This window comes from Macadamia integrifolia, unplaced genomic scaffold, assembly GCF_013358625.1.
Source record: "Macadamia integrifolia cultivar HAES 741 unplaced genomic scaffold, SCU_Mint_v3 scaffold1166, whole genome shotgun sequence".
Taxonomy (NCBI): domain Eukaryota; kingdom Viridiplantae; phylum Streptophyta; class Magnoliopsida; order Proteales; family Proteaceae; genus Macadamia; species Macadamia integrifolia.
This window is the reverse complement of record NW_024868106.1, coordinates 10,569-27,811: the sequence shown is the minus strand read 5'-3', so window position 1 is coordinate 27,811 and position 17,243 is coordinate 10,569. Positions and strand designations below refer to the sequence as shown.

Sequence of the window (17,243 nt, the reverse complement as noted above, 5' to 3'; positions counted from 1 at the left end):
AAGAGACTCATGACTTATAAGTAGGGGCCAATCCCTTCCATGTAAGATGCATTTTAAAAACCGGATAGGTACTAGTCATCCTCCGGGCCTCGGACCAAGATTCCCAAAGCAGATAGTATCTACATGTGCACGACGTGGATCCCAACCTCATCATTGACTCCGTCATTGTGAAATCCCAATTGTATGCATCAGAGTTTCATCTTTCACAGGGGTCTCTGTACTTGTAACTCATAAGTAAGGGCCAACACCTTCCATGTAAGGCGTGATTTGAAAACTGTCTTCGGACCTTGGACCAAGATGCCCAAACTGGACACTATCTAAATGGACACGTATATGTTTGGCTCTTTGGTGCTTGCAACGTTAGCAATTCATTCGTTCTAGTTGCCACCACTTAACCGTCACTTATGGGTTGTTGTTCACTTTTTGTCATGACATACCTTTGGTACAAGGATGGGATTATGGGAGCACTTACTGTGTTCTCCTGTACTTTCTGTTTTGCTCCAATCCTTTGTGTATAACTGGCAAAAGTGATGGCAAGTTTGTAGGCTTTAATTGAAAGAGAATTTACTTTGGTGAGGGTTAGAGAATCTCAACAGCCATTTGGATTCTTCAAGTTCTGTTGAACCACAAAAATCAGGTACTTCTCAGTAGATGAAATAAGTCATAAGATTGACCTTCTCAGTAGAGAATCAATAACTGGTGCGGAAGAACAGAATGCATGGATACCTTCTGTAAAGAGAACAAAAACAAAGTGATGTTGTTTTCAAAGCATATTAGAGCTTGAGTAGTGGAAAGGCATTTTGATCGGATACTCTGTATGTGTGAAATGGGCTGCGGAATTTGGAATGAAATGTGCATTTGAAATGGGTGCCCGCTATATAAGTACTTAGAATTTTGGATACAAGCATTTAGGTAATAAATCTTCAATTAATGTACATATTGCATTTTTTTTTTTTAAATTTATTTCGTACTCAAAAAAATCTGGATGTTCAATCGTTCTCGTAATGTTTTATCGCATTTTTGACAATCCCATTTAATTTCTAAGTCATTTTAAATGCGACATTTCGAACAAAGTTTTTTTGCCATTCCATTTTACTAACTATGAATATAACACATAGCACCATATATATAGAGTATTGTAATTACGTCTCTCCATCACATTATCCAATAATAGACCAATAGGTAAGGAAATAATATTGTCACCATACTAGTCAACTAAAGCATCATATTCAGATATTCTGAAAAAATACTGTATAGAAGGGGAACAAACACTTTTCAAATTACTTTAAAATATATTATTAATATTTAATATTTTTTAAATAATTTTATAAACAATTTACAAAACACGCAACAGGATCTAGAATTTGAATCCAATCATGAACAAATAATCTTTCTCTTAATACCCTTCTTAGTGATAGAAAGTGTATCCCATGGTGAGCTTCTCTTTTTCTAAAAGGTTAGTATATTGATTCAGCCTGATGGCATCCACCGTTAGACCTCTTAGGTTTAGGGATCAATTGTATCATAAACAAGAAACTTGTTCCATATTCAACTAACAATAATAATCCATACAAGTATTTATCAGAAAATGAACAAATTGTATATGACTACCATACAACTTGAGAAATTACATTTTGATATGAAATATTTTTCTTTGCAGTTGTTTACAAAGCATGACTATAGATATTTATCAACAAATATATTGTTATGAATCCAAGGCAGCTCAAGGATCTGGCCATGCAAGCAACTGATGTGGTTGGGACCCAAGCAACATGCAGGGGAGAACGAGTGAAAAAGAAATCGAAAGCTTTGGATGACTATGTGTAGATTTAGGCGGTGTGCATAACAGAATGGAGAGAGAAATAGAGGTTGGTTATAAAGGAGTGTAGGTTGATAATTGGGTAAGCAGTTTAGGGGTGTAAGTTTGGCCCGCCTGAGCCTGAACAGGGTCTGGGCCAAGTTTTCTGACCCTGAGGGCGGGTTTGGGTTAAAAAACTGTGACCTTAGGTCAGGGTTGGGCTGAGGCATGTTGGGCTAGGCCCGGGTTGAGGCCTCAGCTCGACCAAACCCAGCCCAACCCAACCCTGATTGCAAATGATTTTAACCTTGAGTTAATGACCAGTTGACCTGAATATATAACCTTATTTTGAAAACCCTAGAGAGTCTTCTTGCTTTTCCTCATTTCATTTCTCATCGCAGCCCCAGCTTCCTTCTCTTCTCAGCTGGAGACCGCTTCCCTTCATCATCTTCTTAGCTGAAGAATGCATCCCTTACGTCTCTTCTCAGTTGGTGGTTGCAAGACTCGCAACTCTTCCTCTCTTCTTAGCTGACTATCACCGCCAAGTTACCAACTTTTTGTGAGTGCTCGAGAGGTTTCAATATCCACTATTCCACTCCATTGATTTGGCAAGCTTCCATTGAAATGATATTTTACTCTTATATGTGAATGATTTAAATCCCTAGAGAATCAGATGGTACATAGCTTGGCCCAAGCGCCTCACCTTTGCACAAACCCCCAATGCTGAGAGAGAAAGACAGAGTTCTGACAATCGTCTAATTCTCTACATTTATTTATTTATTTATTGACGTGTGAGACCCAATCAAAAAAATTGTTGGGTATCCTTGATCTGGTGCATCTAGATATTGATCAGGGAAAGAAAGCCAACTTTTCTTCACCAAAATCAATGGCTAGTGGGGTGGTGGTTCGAAGAAGATAGTCAAATAGCTTTGTTGGTAGGACATAATTGGAAGGGAATTGAAGTAGCAATAGCCACATTTGATTTGTAGATAAGAGAACCATAGTTGATATTCAAATACTCAGTCTTCTTCCCCTCTTACATCTCGTATCCTTCATGCAATATCCATAAAGCTTGTCTAATCCAAACTGTGGAATTGTCAATTATGATTTCTTGCTATGAATCGCTTAATCCTTGTTGTTGGTAATTGACATTAGTGACCCTTTGTAAGGAAAAAAAAATATAGAATCAGACAGGGTCAACCCAGAGTCCCAGACCAACCCAGCCCAACCCTAAGCCTGGCAGGGTAAAACCCAACCCAACCCGACCCTGTTTCACCCCTAAGTAGTATCATTTTTTTTTCTCAATTTCTCTCCATTCTTATTTATCCTCGAAGTAGGTTTATCAGAAATCCTGTTTCTCTTCTAGATGTTTGCCTCAGTCACTCATTTGAATAGAATTTCACTTCACTAGTTGAATAATCTCTAATGATTTCTATTATGTGTTGATCTATTCATATCACATATCACATATTAGATAAGCTAATAACTAAAAAAAGGGCCAAAAATATCCATAAGTTCCATTTCAGTATCCATTATGTACAGAAGAGGAGGATATCCACACTGAAGTAACTGTAGGAGAAACATGTCCCTTTTAAATACTAAACCAAACCATGCAAAACACCAGGACTACCCCAAGTAAAACCACATCTTCAAGATATCCTAATTGGTCCTTGTTGAGAGTCATCCATGTTAAACTCAAGGTTCATATATACATTTCAAATGAGTGACATCCAAGTATTACAAGCTGACATTAAACAGAATCTTTTGGATAGTTGTCCCCAAGATGAATAATAAACATGCCATCAAGGTTATTGTATGGCTTTCTCTCCAAAAGTCTCTAAAAATATGATTCGTTCTGTAGAAACACAATCCTAAAATGATGCAGAAGATAAAGGAAAAAAAAGAACAAGCAATGCACACAGATTTACGAGGTTTGGCAATATTGCCTACATCCTCTTTTCATCCCAGTACCTCATTAGAAGTATAAATCCTCACCTATTTGGAGTGTCCCTCATATTCAACAATGAATAATATTAATCAAGTCCAAACATGACTTGAACTTCTCTATAGTACTGGCTTGGTAAACATATCTGCAGGATTGAAATCTATATGAATTTTTTTTAAGTGAATATTGCCTTTTAACACGAGCTCCCTGATTTTGTGAAATCTCACATCAATATGCTTTGTCCTTATATGAAATACTTGATTCTTTATAAGATGTATGGCACTCTGACTATCACAATGTGACACTAAACCTCCTTGCTCCAACCCCAACTCACGAACCAATCCATCCAACCAAACTCCTTCCTTGGCAGCCTCAACTGCCACCATGTACTCTGCCTCTGTAGTTTATAATGCAACCATAAACTGAAGCATCACCTTTCATGATATAAGTCCACCAGCCAATGTAAATACATACCCTGTAGTAGACATCTTCTTGTCTAAATCACCAGTATAGTCAGAATCAACATAACCCGCCAACTCTGTGGAACTTCTCTTACCACTAAACATAACACCTATATCTTTAGTCTTGCTCAAATATCTGAAGATCCACTTAAATGCATTTCAATTCCCCTTTCTTAGATTACCCATGTATCTGCTAACAACACTGACTGCAAGAGACAAATCCAGCTTGCTATAAACCATAGCATACATGAGACTCCCAACTACGCTAGCATAGGGAACCTAAGACATCTGTCTAGCTCCTTATGTGTTGTAGGGCATTCCCTTTCAGATAACTTGAAGTGGCTGACTAACAGAGTGCTAACCGGTTTAGCCTTTTCTACGTTGAAACACTCTAGCACCTTTTCAATATACCTCTTATAAGTTATCCAAAGTTTACGTACATTTCTATCTCTAAGGATTTTCATATCAATGATCTTCTTAGCAACACCAAGATCTTTCATCTCAAATTCAGCACTCAACAAAGACTTCAAAAAAACTACATCATGTTTATTCTTCGCAACAATAAGCATGTCATCAAAATAAAGCATCAACAAAATAATGAAATTATCACTTGACACTTTATGATAAACACAACTATCATACTCACTTCTTATGTAGCCAATCTTCATAATGTGGGAATGAAAGTGTTTGTACCACTCCCTAGGAGGTTACTTAAGACCATAAAGCGACCTCTTAAGCAGACAAACATGATCTTCCTTTCCCTGCACCTTGAAACCTTCAGGCTGTTCCATGTAAATCTGTTCCTCCAAGTCACCATAAAGAAATGCAGTCTTCGCATCAAGCTATTCAAGCTCCAAATCATACTGTTGGAAAACATGTCCACACTCCTTGCTATGTTTTGGTGTTAACAAACAAACATACATCTTTAACTTGGTTTGATAAAGTGTGATTGGCTTGAAGAAAGTGTAATTAGCTTGAAGAAACACTTAGAAGGTCGAATCAAGACATAATGCTTAAAGACATGGAATAGCAAACAAGAAGAAAAGAAGATGAAGTGCCAAAGAGTGGAAAGTTCAAGTGAAGAAGAAGACCACTAGGATAGATTGGTTATTTTTAATGTAATTTGTAATTTTCACATACATATATGCACTCACCTCATGCATGTGCATTGCATCATACTAGAATGACCATAGAGCATACCTTGACCAAGTATGGAAAGTCTCTAAGTGGTGAGGAACATATTAGGAAAAATGTGTTCTAGTGAAATTCTGTGAAAACCACATTAACCTGACTCAAGGGTATTTTAGGTAATCTTAAATTTAGTATCAGGAGATGAAACCTTCATAGAGATTGTAGGAAATTGAGTTGTGATTCCAACGCAACTAATCTCAAGTCAATCCAAGATCGGACCAAAAATTTATGGTCAAAACACTGACGACTGGTTAGTATGACAACATTTTGTCATAACAGAGTATGTCATATTGGCGGTCGATCGGCTGGAAGCCCCGGTCGATCGAAACTGTCCAAGACCATAGGCAGTCAACCGGCTGAAAGTCCCAATCGATCGGTGACTGCCTGAAAGTGCCACAACGGCTATATTTTGCCTTCAACGGCTCTTGGCGGTCGATCGGCTATCGATGGCGGTCGATCGGTGGTCCCAAAATATGTTCATTAGAGCCTGATTTCCTGCCTAAAATGCTTCACTAAGTTCACCTATAAATACCCAAACCACTTTTAATTAAATATTGATTAAGAAAGAGCTTTAAGAGCATTATTGCAAGCATTCAAGAATTTTATTTCTATTTGAGTTGTTCTATTACACAAATCCCAACAAAAGGCTCAAGTCTCAATCAAAGTCCTCTATCTCTCCTATGCAAGTCAAAGCCATAAGAGAGGACTTTACGAAATGTGCATCATTCACTCTCATCATTTGCACCACACTTGAGGTATTCCTCTTATTCCACTATTTCCTATTTATTTCTATTTTTACAATTCTAGACTGTACTTAGGATTGCAAGTATTCTCTTATCTTAAAAAGAGAAAGGTGTCTCTCTACCTCCAAAAGAGATTGTAAAGGCGTCTCTCTACCTGGGGATTTGTAAGGATACTCTTATCCGTGAAAAAGATTGTAAAGGTTTTCTTCCCTACCTACTGTACTGAAAGGGAGAACTAGTGGAATACCTTACAAGAGGATTCTTGTAAGGAGTGGACTAGACTCGAATTGAGTCGAACCACTATAAATCTTGTGTTTGTGGTTGTACTTGTTTTATTCTCTTCGCATTATTTTAACTTACAGTCACACTTGTGACCTATTTATCGAAAAGAGTTAAATTCCACTAGTATAACCTATTCACCCCCCTCTAGGTTATTTCAATTCGTATCAGAGTGGGAGCTCAATTTATTTAAGACTATATTGTCTTAAAGGTGAGTCAAAGACCATGGCCACATTCAAGGACCACCAGAAGGCATGAACGCCTCGAGACCCCCTTACTTTAATGGAGAGAACTTTTCCTTCTGGAAGTACAGATTGAAGAATTTTGTGTGTGGTCACAACATTCTTGTATGGAGAGCCATGGAGAATGGACCATACACCATCACCAAAATAGTTGATGGAAAGACAGTACCGAAGGATGAAGGGGAATGGACGGCTGAAGACATCACTCTCATCCAGTACAACTTCCGCGCTATCACGTTCCTTCAATGTGCCCTCAATGAACAGGAGTTCAACCGAGTCATAGCATGTGACACAGCTAAAGAGATTTGGGATATGCTTCTTGTCACACATGAAGGTACAGCAGAGGTAAAAGAAAAAAAGGTAGACCAACTCGTTTCTGATTACGAATCCTTCTCTATGAAAGAAAATGAGTCGATAACTTCTATGTTTGCAAGATTTACTGATATTGTGAACAATCTTAAAGGTTTAGGCAGGACTTATACTAATACTGAAAAAGTCAGGAAAATCTTAAGAGCCTTACCTGCAGCTTGGAGACCCAAGGAAACAGCAATAGAAGAAGCTAAAGATTTGACGAAAATCTCCTTGGACTACTTGCTTGGATCTCTACAAACTCATGAAGCAGAGCTGAATGCCGACAAACCAAATCCTGAGAAAAGGAGAACCATAGCTCTAAAATCAACTCAAACTATCGAAGAAGTAAGTGATGATGAAGAAGATGAAGAATTAGACATGAAAAAAGAAATTTCACTCATCACGAGGAAATTCAACAAGTTCCTCAAAAAAAAAAGGAAGATTTCAACACAAGAATAAATCCTACGGTGACAAATCCTATGGGGAAAAAGGTAAAACAAAAATTAAACCCAAGGAAATCCCTTCTAAAGACATAGCTTGTTTTGAGTGCAGAAAGCCTGGACACTTCAAGTGATGAAGAGGAGAAAAGTGAATTTGGAGAAGAAGTCACCAACCTCGCCTTGATGGCCATCGGAGATGAAGAACAAGAGGTATGTCAAACTCGACCTGAACCCTTAATAAGGGACTCTAATGAGGAGCTTCAAGAAGCCTTCGAGGCCTTATATGAAGAAAGTATCAAATTAGAGTCTGATAAAAATAAACTTGAAAAAGAGGTTGAAACACTAAATAAGAGAGTGGAGGCACTAACCTCAAAGGTAAGTGAACTGGAGGAAGAAAACTTCAAGTTGAGCTCCACCCTCTGCACCTTTACCCAGGGGCAAAAGAACCTTGACAATCTTCTTGGTTCTCAAAGGAAGGGTCCAAATGAAAGAGAAGGACTGGGTTATAATGGACAAAATCCATCTAGAAATGAGAATCCAAGAAGGGATGACCAAAGAAACCAACCATCCACCTCTTACATTAAATGTAGTTTTTATAAAAAGAGAGGGCACTCCATAAAACAGTGTCACTCCAAGAAAAAGAAGAAACCCAATTCTCAAACTGAGAGATCAAGAGTTAGCCATGCCTACTACTACACACCCCTAAGAAGGCAATATAGGTCTCAAGAAAACTCTAGACCTATGCCTAGGTATAGAAAATCCCAACCTCAAAGAGAATACTCTATTGAGAGGCCCTAAAGACAATTCCAAGGGTGCAAGAACTATCCTAGGGAGACTTATAGACCACAAGGGAACTACCAAAACCAAGAACTCTATAGATTTCAAAGATACTATAGTCCTCAAAGATCAAATGGATCTTATGAAAAGCAGAGGACTCTAAGAAACCTGAAGCCATTCCAAAGGCAGAACCAAAGACCTAAAAAGTACAAAACCATTTGGGTTCCAGTCGGAAAGTTTGACACTAAGGGGTCGTTTGATAACACTTCTATTCCTGGAGAGTGTTCTTTTACAGAAGTGTTCTTTTTCGATTCCATGCTATGAAGACACTCTGGCGGAATAGAAACAGCGTTTGATAAAACTATCTCAGAAATGTCCGTAGAACAGGAAAAGAACAAAAATAGCGTTTGACAAACACTTCTATTCCTTAAAGGACAATAATGAAAATTCACTTTTGAACAATGAAATCAATAATTACAAACATGCTATTATGGTCAAATTTAACTTAAATAAGGAAATAATTTGTTTATGAAATTATCTTTTAAAATACTATTACTTAAAGGAAATAATAAAATATAAGCATAAACAGTTTCCACATTTATCTTAATAAAAAAAACAAAAGTCTACTATTCAAGTTTATAGGAATTACAAAATAAAAATCATAGCTGCAAATAGGTGTCTTGAAATTTTATTACATAAACAATCAAATCAGGGGGTAACCCTTATCTACTGCCATCTGATTTGCAATTTGTATCCTTAGCTCATTCATCTGTCTTCCTTGTACACGTTGATTACCCTGGTGAATTGTAGTAGAAGTACCTGCACCATCACTATTGGTGTATTTAGAACGTGTAATCTTTTTATCAGTACCTTTATCATGTTCCCAGAAGTTGTGTACCCAGCGGCAAGAGCAAGCACTGGCTGCACCGCAATATAAAGGCCCGGGACATTAAGGTCTCAAACATAATCTCGCCAGTGTACTCTCTACTCTCGACTCTCGGGAGGAGTGAGGGGAGACTCAGTGAGAAGGAAATAATGATCCTCCGGGTCACATTGAAGATACACTGTTGCCAGAATCGCTCCATGGCATCCCAATTCTCCACCTGACCATGACGAATCAGGTAACCAAGATTGTAAGTATTACTAGATTAAGATCGAGCAGTAGCCTCGTCTCCAATGAAGAAGTCAAGATCGGCCATTACGCCCGCGCTGTGTTGGGCAAGCCAATTACTACCCTTCATAGAACTCCTGGATTGGTTCGTAAATGACTCGTCAACAGCAACCACGGTGGGGATGATGAAACACGGTTCAACATTACGGGCAAATCCCATCTTTGTATAACTAAAATCGTGCAAGAAAGTATAAGAATAAGAAGAATTAAAGAGAAACAAAATGGGGGGTTCTGTGGAAGAATGGGGAGAGAGAGAGAGAGAGTACCCAGTGCCGTTATCTATGACAACAGCGGGACGAGAAGCGGCGGCGGCGTCCATTAGAGCAGAAAGTGGGAGAAGTGGATCTGCGACTGAGATCCGAGAAGGGTTTAAGACATGGTTTCATCGTATCGGTCGCAGTGAAGGAGTCGATAAAAGCAAAGCAGCAAAAGGAGATCTCGACGTCGATCCCAAGCGAAAGCACCCACTCAACGCACACCCCCCTCGTAGCTTCAAAATGATTCTTACTCCATCCATTTCAACGACACACGTAGGGGTTGCCGACTAACATCATCCTCATGCCTTGGGCGATCAAGAGAGAGGCAGGAGAGAGAGAGAGAGAGAGAGAGAGAGAGAGACTATTACAGAGAAGCGGCGACCGAGAGAGAGAGAGAGAACCTATTGCAGGGAAGCGGCGACCGAGAGAGAGAGAGACCATTGCAGGGAAGCGGCAACCAAGAGAGAGAGAGAGAGAACCTATTGTAGGGAAGCGGCAGATTTGGGGATTTTTTATCGTGAGTTGCAGTAAAGGGGTCGTGGGGTTTTGAATGGTTTTTGTTCTTTTAAGTTAGTGGAAGAATAGAAAAGTAACTTTTTTGTACTCTTGCAATGTGTTCTTTAGTCATTCTTTTTCATTGGTTCATTCCGGGGGAATACAAAAATGAACCGGATGTGCCAAACATATTTCTGTTCTATTTGCATTCCTGCAGAATAGAAGAACACCAGAAACATTCTCCCAGAGTGTTATCAAATGGCCACTAACAATGATGGACCCATGAGATTATGGGGACCAATGTACGATTAAATTTCTGTTATAGGTTTGCTTGAAGAATAAGGTGGAAGCTGAATGGGTCATCGACAGTGGATGCTCCAAACACATGACATCCAACAAGAACCTATTCTCAAGCTTACGGGACTACGATGGAGGATGGGTCTCCTTTGGAGATGACAGCAAAGGAAAAATTGCTGGTATTGGAAAAATAAAACTTGGAGGTATTTCAATCTCAAACGTTTACTTTGTGAAAAATTTGAACTATAATCTCCTAAGTGTAAGTCAATTATGTAGCATTGGATACAAAATAGAATTCAATGTCTCCCATTGTTGCATCAAAGATGCAAATGATAATCTAATACTAAAAGGGTTTAGGAAAAACAATATTTATGTTTGTATACTTGACGAAGCAAGTTCCTTAAATGCATGCTTGGTTTCTAACCATAGTGAGTCTTCATTATGGCATAGAAGACTTGGACATATAAATGTCAAGTTGATTCAAACCATATCATCCAAGGATCTTGTGAGGAACCTCCCTAAAATCAAGTATGAAATAGATAGTTTTTGTGATGCGTGTCAAAAAGGCAAACAAACCAAGGTCTCCCACAAGTCGAAGAATATTGTCTCTTCCTCTAGACCATTGGAACTACTTCACTTAGACTTATTTTGACCTATCAATATATCTAGTATGAGTGGTAAAAATTATACCTTTGTAATCGTTGATGACTACTCTAGATACACTTGGACTGTTTTTCTGAAAAATAAAAATGATGCCTTCGATGAATTTGCAACTCTATGTAACAGATTACAAAATCAGAAAGGGTATACTGTAACCTCTGTGAGGAGTGACCATGGAGGAGAATTTGACAATATAAGTCAATTTAACTTATACTGCAATAAGCATGGTATTGACCATAACTTCTCCACTCCTAGAACGCCTCAATCTAATGGGGTAGTTGAAAGGAAAAACAGGTCATTACAAGAGACAGCAAGGACTATGCTTAATGAGTATTCTTTGCCTAAGTATTTTTGGGTTGAAGCTGTAAATACAGCATGTTATGTACTAAATAGGATAATTCTTAGACCTTTACTTTCTAAAACACCTTATGAACTATACTTTGGTAAAATACCAAAAGTAGACTACTTTAGAGTCTTTGGATGTAAATGTTTCATCTTAAACACCAAAATTTATCTTGGAAAATTTGATGCAAAATTTGATGAAGGAATATTCTTAGGATACTCACTCAATAGTAGGGCATATAGAGTTTTTAATAAAAAATCATTAATAGTTGAAGAATCTATGAATGTAAGATTTGATGAATCTTTACCTAATGACTTAAACAAATCTCTTGATGATGATGATATCATAATTGATGAACTTAAGAACAAAGTTAATGATATTTCTCTTGATGATACAAATGATGTTATCATAGAATAATTAGAAACACTACCTAAAGAAGTCATTCCGCATAGGAATCATCCCTTAGAAAACATCATAGGGAATCTAGATGGAAAAATCCAGACTAGATCTAAAACCCGAGAGGTATGCAATCACACTGCATTTATCTCAAGGATCGAACCCAAGAACATAGAAGAAGCACTAAAAGACAGTGATTGGATTATAGCTATGCAAGAGGAGCTTCACCAGTTTGAAAGAAGCAAGGTATGGGAACTTGTTCCAAGACCTGACCACTACACCATCATTGGTGCTAAGTGGGTCTTTCGCAATAAACTGGAAGAAGATGGGAACATAGTGAGAAACAAAGCAAGACTAGTTGCCAAAGGATATAACCAGCTAGAGGGAATAGACTATGATGAAACCTATGCACCAGTAGCAAGGTTAGAGTCCATTAGAATGCTACTAGCTTTTGCATGCCATAAGAACTTTAAACTATATCAAATGGATTTCAAAAGTGCCTTCTTGAATGGATACATTCAAGAAGAGGTATATGTAGCTCAACCTCCTGGCTTTGAAGACCCTAAGTTTCCAAACCATGTCTATAAACTTGAGAAAGCTCTGTATGGCCTCAAACAAGCCCCTAGAGCTTGGTATGAGAGATTAAGTACTTTCTTGATAGAAAGTGGCTTCTCAAGGGGGAGGATTGACACAACCCTGTTCATGAAGAACTTGAAGAATGACATACTCATTGTTCAAATCTATGTAGATGATATCATTTTTGGCTCAACCAACGAGAGAATGTGTACTGATTTCAGTAACAAAATGCGTAGTGAATTTGAAATGAGTATAATGGGAGAGTTAAATTTCTTCCTTGGACTTCAAATAAAACAAACTGATAATGAAATTTTCATAAATCAAAGCAAGTACACCAAGGAGCTACTAAAGAAATTTGACATTAACTGTAAAAAATCTTCAGACACTCTGATGAGCTCATCCTTGAAACTGAACAAGGATGAGGATGGAACTTCTGAGGATGTAACTAGATATAGAGGTATGATTGGAAGCCTTCTATATCTAACATCAAGTAGACCTGACATCATGTACAGTGTATGTGCATGTGCTCGGTTTCAAGCTGATCCTAAGAAATCTCACCTCACTGTTGTAAAAAGAATTTTTAAATATCTAAAAAGCACATGTGATGTTGGGTTATGGTACCCCAAAAATCAACCCATTAACTTGGTCAGCTTTTCAGATGCTCACTTCGCAGGTTGCCATATTGACAAAAAAGTACCAGTGGTACTTGTCACTTTCTCGGCTCTTGCCTTGTCTCTTGGTTTAGCAAGAAACAAAACTCCATTGCTCTATCTACCACAGAAGCTGAATATGTTGCAGCTGGTAGATGTTGTGCTCAAATCCTTTGGATGAAGCAAACTCTCCAGGACCTTGGAGTGAGTTTCGAATCTTGCCCAATCATGTGCGATAACACCAGTGCCATAAACTTGAGTAAAAATCCCATTTTACACTCAAGGGCAAAGCACATTGATATTCGACACCACTTTCTACGAGACACCATTCAAAATGGTGATGTCTCTCTAGAATTCATTGAAACTGATAAGCAACTCGTAGATATATTCACTAAACCTCTTGGTGAAGAACGTTTTAGTTTCCTAAGGAAGGAGCTTGGCATTTGCAACCCGTTTTGCTGAATGAATAAACATTCCTTCTTGAATATTCTTTTCCAAAAGCTCGAACTTGAAAAATCCTTTCCACATCCATAATTTTTCTAGGTTCTCAAGCTTCTTTTGACTCTACTGGTCGACCGCCCCAATATATCGGTCGACCGACATTGACCGAATAGATTACCGATCGACCACCAAAAACTTCCGGTTGACCGCCTCTAACCGAAAGGGTTACCTGTCGACCATCATCATATCACCGGTCGACCGGTGCCGCCGAAAATTTGATTCCGGACTCTTTTAAATCGATTTTTTTAACCCATTTTTTTTCAACTTTAAAATCCTATTTGGCCTAAAACCCCATTTCGACTCTTCATCTCTCAAAACCCTAGCTTAGAAATTCTTTCTAACCTAGGTCTCTCAAGATCCCTTCCTATTCATCTCCCAAAAGCTTTGCCTCTCTTTCCCTCTTACACCTCTAATCATCATGGACTCTCACCGCCCACATAGAGGCAAGAAAACGGTAGCTCAAAAGGAAAAAAGGAAGGCCTCTGACAAAGATACATGGTTCTCCTCCTCCATTGCTTAAGAATCATGGGATCTCTACATCTCTTGCAACATAGAGCAAGGTAGGACCATCAATTCTGACTCTTTGTCCAGGTATGACATCAAAGACCTGTTTGATGCTTTGGGATGGGGCAACATTCTCAAACTTGACTCTCATTGTTATCCCCATCTAGTCAAAATGTTCTTTTGTAACCTTACTTTCTCTAGTGAAGGTGACAATCTTCTGATCCATTCCTATGTTAAGGGAGTTCCTATAGATATAGACATCATGATTTTAGGAGAAATCCTAGACATTTCTGTGATAGGGGAACTAAAATACTACCAACCCAAGACCTACATAGAACAATTCATGGATGTTGACTGTGTGTATTCTAGCATCATGAAGGAATATACTAATACTCACAAAATTAAAGCTAAGGAACTCACTGATATAGGGAGGATTGTAAATCTCATCATCTCCTACAACATCCTCCCAAAGAGTGGTCATAGAGATGAAGTCTCTCCATTTCATGCTTATCTCACCTACTATGTTTGCAAGACTGTAACCGTCAACCTTCCTTACATTCTGCTCAAAACCATGATTACCCATGGTGATAGACTTCAAAAGGGAAATATTCCCTATGGAAGGATGATTTGCCAAATCATGGACTACTTTCATGTAGATTTTTCTGGTGAATCATTTATCCTGTTCCCTCAAGAGATCAATCTTTCCACTATTCGCAAGATGCATATACTTCCCCAGCAGCCCACAAAATCCAAAAAGACTGCTGCTGGATCCAGCTAGCCATAGCAACCAGGAAGTGATGAGACATCAGCCTATGTGACCATTGCTGATCTTCAGAAAGTGGGAAACATCATCCTTGCCCAGTTGGCAAAGATGGAAAGAAAGCAGAATGAGATTCTCAAGCTCCTACGCAACGACGAGGAAGATGAAGATGACGAAGAAGAAGACGAAGAGGCAGACATGGAGGATGAGGATGTAGCGGATTAGGAGTTATTTTTTTTTAACTTCGTGCTTGTTTCAGTTGTTTATTTTTATACTTTTGATATTTATGAAAAGTTGAACTTATGATACTTTTCTATGTGGCACATACTCAGGGGGAGTATTTTAATCTCTTGTGTCATTTTGATTCCATTTTTGCTGTTGACAAAAGGGGGAGAATATAAATATTCCTGAACATGATAGTATGACAGTATCTATCTTTAATTGTTTATGGAAATGACTATCTTTAATTGTTTATGGAAATGACTTTATCTATCCTTGTTTATTTTCTGGCTCTGAATTACATTATCCTATTGATCTTTACACAGTGTTACTATTATTTCTTGTATTTGGTTTCATTGTCTTTGTTTGTTTGTCATCACCAAAAAGGGGGAGATTGTTGGGAAACATGTCCACACTCCTTGCTATGTTTTGGTGTTAACGAACAAACATACATCTTTAACTTGGTTTGATAAAGTGTGATTAGCTTGAAGAAAGTGTAATTAGCTTGAAGAAACACTTAGAAGGTCGAATCAAGACATGAAGCTTAAAGACATGGAATAGCAAACAAGAAGAAAAGAAGACGAAGTGCCAAAGAGTGGAAGGTTCAAGTGAAGAAGAAGACCACTAGGATAGATTGGTTATTTTTAATGTAATTTGTAATTTCCACATACATATATGTACTCACCTCATGCATGTGTATTGCATCATACTAGAATGACCATAGAGCATACCTTGACCAAGTATGGAAAGTCTCTAAGTGGTGAGGAACATATTAGGAAAAATGTGTTCTAGTGAAATTCTGTGAAAACCACATTAACCTGACTCAAGGGTATTTTAGGTAATCTTAAAAGTCAGTATTAAGAGATGAAACCTTCATAGAGGTTGTAGAAAATTGAGTTGTGATTCTAACGCAACTAATCTCAAGTCAATCCAAGGTCGGATCGAAAAGTTATAGTCAAAACACTGACGACTGGTCAGTATGACAGCATTCTGTCATAACAGAGTATGTCATATTGGCGGTCGACCGACTGGAAGCCTCGATCGACCGAAACTATCCGAGACCATAGGCAGTCGACCGGCTAAAAGTCCCAGTCGATTGATGACTGCCTGAAAGTGCCCCAACAGCTATATTTTACCTTCAACGGCTCTTGGCGGTCGACCGGCTACCGATGGCGGTCGACTAGTGGTCCCAGAATATGTCCGTTAGAGCCTGATTTCCTACCTAAAATGCTTCCCTAAGTTCACCTATAAATACCCAAACCACTCTTAATTAAATATTGATTAAGAAAGAGCTTTAAGAGCATTATTGCAAGCATTCAAGAATTTTATTTCTACTTGAGTTGTTCTATTACACAAATCCCAACAAAAGGCTCAAGTCTCAATCAAAGCCCTCTACTCTCTCTTGTGCAAGTCAAAGCCATAAGAGAGGAATTTACAAAAGGTGCATTATTCATCATTCATCATTCATTCTCATCATTTGCACCACACTTGAGGTATTCCTCTTATTCCACTATTTCCTATTTATTTCTGTTTTTACAATTCTAGATTGTACTTAGGATTGTAAAGATTCTCTTAGCCTAAAAAGAGAAAGGTGTCCCTCTACCTCCAAAAGAGATTGTAAAGGCGTCTCTCTGCCTGGAAAGGGGATTTGTAAGGATACTCTTATCCGTGAAAAAGATTGTAAAGGTTTTCTTCCCTACCTACTGTATTGAAAGGGAGAACTAGTGGAATACCTTACAAGAGGATTCTTGTAGGGAGTGGACTAGACTCGAATTGAGTCGAACCACCATAAATCTTGTGTTTGTGGTTGTACTTGTTTTATTCTCTTCGCATTATTTTAACTTGTAGTTACACTTGTGACCTATTTATCGAAAAGAGTTAAATTCCACTAGTATAACCTATTCACCCCCTCTAGGTTATTTCACAGACATGACCACCAAAGCAAGTAGTACCTAGATCGAAGTGTATTTTACCACTGAAGAGAATATTTCATTATACTCTATCCCCTCCTTCTGTGCATAGCCCGTGGCACAAGTCCAACCTTATACCTTTCATGCTCTTTCTCAGATGCGGCTTCTTTCTTATGAAAGACCTATTTACACCCAATGATTTTTCTTCTCTTGGGGTTTTTCACAATCTCCCAAGTCTTGTTCTTCTGTAGAAACTCTATTTCTTCCATCATAGTTG

The 17,243-nt window shown here is 38.3% G+C and overlaps 1 long non-coding RNA gene across 1 annotated transcript; it reads right to left on the bottom strand.

The window, feature by feature from the left end:
* Positions 1-8,872: 8,872 nt before the first annotated feature.
* LOC122062973 lies at positions 8,873-9,954 on the bottom strand. The gene is made up of 2 exons (XR_006135163.1): positions 9,665-9,954; positions 8,873-9,568 (listed from the first exon to the last, which is right to left on the bottom strand). It is a non-coding gene; the product is annotated as an uncharacterized LOC122062973 (long non-coding RNA).
* Positions 9,955-17,243: the final 7,289 nt, after the last annotated feature.